At 37.2% G+C, this 5812-nt stretch overlaps 1 pseudogene across 1 annotated transcript; it reads right to left on the bottom strand.

Annotated features, from left to right (window-relative positions):
- Window positions 1–4280: 4280 nt before the first annotated feature.
- Window positions 4281–5408, bottom strand: LOC105506946 (annotated as a pseudogene). Its single transcript, XR_001001017.1, has one exon. The product of XR_001001017.1 is annotated as an MOB kinase activator 1A pseudogene (transcript).
- Between the last annotated feature and the right edge of the window lie 404 nt (window positions 5409–5812).

Consider the following 5812-nt stretch of genomic DNA (forward strand, 5'->3'; position numbering starts at 1 on the left):
CTTGTTTCTCCTAAAAATACAATAACAAAATTAGCCAGGCATGGTGGCGGGCACCTGTCCCAGCTACTCGGGAGGCTGAGGCAGGAGAATGGCATGAACCCGGGAGGCAGAGCTTGCAGCGAGCCGAGATTGCACCACTGCACTCCAGCCTGGGCAACAGAGCGAGACTCCGTCTGAAAAAAAAAAAGAAAACAAAACAAAAAAGAAAAAAAATTAGCTGGGTGTGGTGGCATGCACCCGTAATCCCAGCTACTAGAGAGACTGAGGCACAAGAATCGTTTGCACCTGGGACGTGGAGGTTGCAGTGAGCCGAGATTGCACCTCTGCACTCCAACCTGGGTAACAGAGTGAGACTCTGTCTCAAAAAAACCACAAACAAACAAACAACCCCACTTGTCTATACTAACAAGCAACATTGTAGAAAATAGGGAAAGAATAGAGATATTCTTATTAAAAGCAACAATATGATAAGAATGTTGACCCTTATTCCAATGTCTACCACTTAATATGATTTCATGCAATAAGGCATGGAACCCAACAAAAGACACAGCTGTTGAAAAGAAACAAAATTATAATTATTTAAAAATTATGTAGTTACCTTCCAAGAAAACTTAAGAACATTGATAGAAATATTATTAGCATTAATAAGAGAGTTCATTAAGGTGCCCAGGCAACATGAATGCTTTATATGCTGTGGCTTTCCTATGTATCAATATTAGCCACTTGGAAAATGCTGTAATACAAAATATTTCATTTTAATTGTCTAACATAGAAAATACCTACAATAAGCAGAATAAAAAATAAGTTGGACAAATTTTAAAAATTACAAAACATTGCTGAAAGTCATTAAATATTATTTGAATTGGTGAAAAAGAATACCATGTTTATGAATTGGAAGACTGCATATTTTCTAATTGATACCTACTATTTTACATATTTATGGGGTACTTGTCATACTTTGTTGAATGCATAGAATGTCTAATGATCAAATCAGTTGTTGGGGTATCTATCACCTTGAGGATTTATCATTTCTGTGTGTTGGGAACATTTCAAGTTCTCTCTTCCAGTTACTTTGAACCATCCAATTTATTGTTCCTAACTTTGCTACTGAATATTAGAACTTAAAACTTCTATCTATCTGTATCGTCTGTCCCCATTGACCCACCTCTTTTCATCTCTCCACCCCTGCCCTGCCATGTACACACCCTTCCCAGTCTCTGGTATCTATCATTCTACTCTCTATTTCCAGGAGATCAACGTATTTAGCTCCCACATATGAGTAAAACAATGTGAAATTTGTCTTTCTGTGTCTGCCTTATTTCACTTAACATGATGACCCCCAGTTCCACCCATGTTGCTGCAACTTACAGGATTTCATTCTTTTGTATAGCTGAATAGTATTCCATATTCTTCATGCATTTGTGGTTTATGCATATGTGGTCTAGTATACCACAATTTCTTTATGCATTTGTCCATTGATGGACCTTAGATTGATTACATATCTTGGTGTTTATGAATAGTGCTGCAATAAACACGTGAGTATGTATATCCCTTTGATATACTGATTTCTTTCCCTTTGGATAAATATCCAGTAGTTGTATTGCTGAATCATACGGAAGTTTTATTTTTAGTTTTTTGAGAAATCTTCATACTGCTTTCTATAGTGCCTGTACTAACTAATTTATGTTCCTACCAACAGTATATGAGTACCCTTTTCTCCATATCCTCACCAGCATCTGTTATTTTTTGTCTTCTTAATGATAGCCATTCTAACTGGTCTAAGATCATATCTCATTGTGGTTTTGACTTGCGTTTCCCTGGTGATTAGTGATGCTGATCATTTTTTCATGTATCTGTTGTCTATTTGTATTGTTTTGAGAGATGTCTATTTAAGTCCTTTGCCCACTTTTTAAGGAAAATATTTTTTCATTTGCTTGTTTTTTAATGCTGAGTTGTTTGAGTTTCTTATATATTCTAGACATTAGTCCTTTACTGGATGAATACTTTGCAAATATTTTTTCCCATTTTAACAGATTGCCTCTTCACTCTGTTGGTTGTTTCCTGTGCAGAAGCTTTTAAGCTTATTATAATTTCATTTGTCTATTTCTGTTTTTGTTGCCTGTGCTTTTGAGGTCTTAGCTATAAAATCTTTGCCTAGGACCAAGGTCCTGAAATATTTTCCCTATGTTTTCTTCTAGCAGTTTTGTAGTTTTGGATCTATGTTTAAGTCTTTACTTAATCTTGAGTTGATTTTTGTACATTGTGAGAGAGGGGTCCACTTTCAGTCTTCTGGATATTCAGTCTATGGATCTATTGATATCCACTCTTCCCAGCACCATTTACTGAGGAGGGTATCCTTTCCCCAGTTGTATGCCCTTGGCACCTTTGTTGAAAGTCAGTTGACTGTGAATACATGGGCTTATTTTTGGAGTCTCAGTTCTGTTCTATTGGTCTATGTGTCTGTTTTTATACCAATACCATGCTATTTTGGTTACTATAGCCTTGTAATATATTTTGAAGTTAGGTGGTGTGATGCCTCCAGCTTTGTTTCTTTTGTTCCAGAATTCTTTGGCTATTCAGGCTCTTTTATGATTCCATATGAATTTTAGGATTGTTTTTTCTATTTATGTGAAAAATGACATTGTTATTTTGATGGTGATTGCATTGAATCTGTAGATTGCTTTTGGCAGAATGGTCATAATAATATTAATTCTTCTAATTCATGAGCCTGGGATATCTTTCCATTTGCTGTGTCCTCTTCAATTTCTTTCACCAGTGTTTTGTAGTTTTTCTTATGGAGATCTTTTACCTCTTTGGTTAATTTTATTTGTAGGTATTTTATTTTTTGTAGCTATTGAAAATAGGATTGTCTTCTTTATTTCTTTCTTAGCTAGTTACTTGAAACACTGCTGATTTTTGTATGTTGATTTGTTACTCTACAACATTACTGAATTTATCAGACTTAAGAGTTTTTGGTGAGTCTTTTCTAGACATAATATCATATTATATGCAAACAAGGACAATTTGAGTTTCTCCTTTCCAGTTTGGATGTCTTTTATTTCTTTCTCTTGCCTGCTTGCTCTAGCTAAGACTACCAGGACTGTGTTGAATAGGAGTGGCAAAAATAGGCATCCTTGTCCTTCCCCCAATTCAGTATGCTGTTAGCTGTGGGTTTGTCATATATGACCTTTATTATGTTGAGTTATGTTCCTTCAAATGCTTAATTTGTTGAGAGTTTTATCCATGAAGGGGTGTTGAATTTTATTAAATTCTTTTCCTTCACATATTGAAAATGATCATATGTTTTTTCCCCTTTTATTCTGTTGATATGATTTACCACATGTTTGATTTTGTATATCGAATTATCCTTAAATCCCTGGGATAAATCCCACTTGATCACGGTTGATATGGTTTGGATCCGTGCCCCTTCCCAAATCTCATGTCAAATACAATCCTCAGTGTTGGAGGAAGTCCCTGGTGTGAGGTGATTGGAACATGGGAGAGGATTTCACCCTTTCTGTTCTCGTGATAGTGAATTCTCATGAGATCTGGTTGTTTAAAAGTGTGTAGAACCTCCCCCTTCTGTCTTTTCCTCCTGCTCCAGCCATGTAAGACATGCCTGCTTTCTCTTCACCCTTTGCCATGGTTGTAAGTTTCCTGAGAACTCCCAAGCCATGCTTCCTGTGCAACCTGAAGAACTATGAGCCAATTATACCTCTTTTCTTTATAAATTACCCAGTCTCAGATATTTCTTTATAGCAGTATTAGAACGAACTGATATAGAAAATTGGTACTGAGAAGTAGGGCATTGCTATAAAGATACCTGAAAATGTGGAAGCAACTTTAGAACTGAGTAATGGGCAGAGGTTGGAACAGTCTGGAGGGCTCAGAAGAAAATAGGAAGATGAGGGAAAGTTTGGAACCTCTCAGAGACTTGTTAGATGGTTGTGAACAAAATGCTGATAGTGATATGGACAGTGAACACCAGGCTGATTAGGTCTCAGGTGGAGGTGAGGAATTTAATGAGAACTGCAGCAAAGGTCACTTTTCTTATGTGTCAACAAAGAGGCTGGTGGCATTGTGCTCCTGCTCTAGCAATCTGTGTAACTTTGAACTTGAGAATGATGATTTAGGGTATCTGGTAGAAGACATTTCTAAGCAGCAAGGCATTTAAGATATGGCCTGGCTACTTCTAATACCATATGCTAACATATATGAGCAAAGAAATGACCTGAAACTAGAACTTATATATTTATTTATTTATTTTATTTTTTTACTGAAAAATACATTTTTTTTATTTGTAAAATAAAAGAATAAAACCAATCTGATTGTGTTATTAAGAAATTTGTTCTGGAAACTCATTCATAAATTATTGATGGAAATTCTTCATGTCCATTATGCTGTCACCTAAAACAGATTCACTCATTTTCTTGTAAAGAAATGACTGAGTAAATGAGTAAAAGAATAATAAGTAAATTTATAAGCTACAGGTTAACTATCACATATTACAACCAAGTATGACTATGTGATAATAACAGGAGTAGTCACACAGTACTTAAGATTTGGCTGTGTCCTTAAGGTCTTACTCGGAAACTATCATGCCAATCTACTTTTGGGATAATCTTATCAGTAGACACAGACAATGGATATCTTTTTATCCTGTTTTCTTAAAGTCTGTATGACTAGTCTATAACAGATAGCAATGAGATAGTTCTAGCAATAGATGAAACAAGAGGGTAACAGTATTCTAGAAGAAACATTTATCTGTCTTTGGATCCAAATTTCTCTATTAATTCTTGAAGAGGTGCCAGCTCACACCTATCAATCAGATTAAATTCCTGATCAAAGAAAATGAAGTGCTTAAAGGAGGTGTTGAGGTGGGCCTTCTCTTGCAGCTGCATCATAGAATCAAAGTGCTGGTGATAAATATGGCCATAAACCCTGAACAGATGCTTTAGAATAGTCTTTGCCACAGACATAAAGTTCTTGGGAAATGGGACACCAATCTTAGAAGGAAAAAGAGTTTCATCATCAAGCTGATCCTGAACCCAAGTCATCAAATAGTCAATGTATTTTGTTGCAGAACATTTGATTGGCTTTTTAATATTAGTACCATCTGCCCAGTGATATTCATATCTTGGACCTGCAGACATGACTGGACAGCTTGCTTCAGTGCAGAATTCTGTAATAGTTCCATATAACATGTTGATCTGGTTAAAGAAATCCACAGTATTTATAGCAATCCATTCATTGAGATCCTCTCCCTCAGGCAGCATAACAGCTTGTCTCAGATTCTCACTTCCTAGAGTTGCTTCTGCATGTTTTAATAGTTCATACTGGTGAGATCCTTCAGGGATATTCTTCAGTTTGAATGTTTTAGAAGAGCGGCTGCTGAAGAGGAAGCTCATTTTCGGTCCTCAGCAGGGAGGCGAGGGACCTCTGGCCCCCGCCTGGATCAGGATTTGGAGCCAACGAGAGGGAGTGGACTGTCCTTAGTTCACGGGCAGTGGAAGCTGGGCTGCCACCACTCTGAGCCGGATTTCTGGCCACTACGAGCCCTTGCAAACCTCGGCACCCGCCTTGCCCCCCTAACTTATACATTTAAAAGGGAAGCAGAGGGTAAAAGTTTTGGAAAATTTGCAGCCCGCCCATGTGGTAGAGAAGAAAAACCCATTTTCCAGGGAGTAATTCAAGCCAGCTGCATAGTTTGCGTAACTGAAGTTTGCAGCCAAGAAAATGGGAAAAAGTCCCTGAAGGCATTTCAGAGACCTTTGAGGTAGCCCCTCTCATCACAGGCCAAAAGGCTTAGGAG

Source organism: Colobus angolensis, unplaced genomic scaffold, assembly GCF_000951035.1.
Source record: "Colobus angolensis palliatus isolate OR3802 unplaced genomic scaffold, Cang.pa_1.0 Scaffold142, whole genome shotgun sequence".
In the NCBI taxonomy this organism is placed as follows: domain Eukaryota; kingdom Metazoa; phylum Chordata; class Mammalia; order Primates; family Cercopithecidae; genus Colobus; species Colobus angolensis.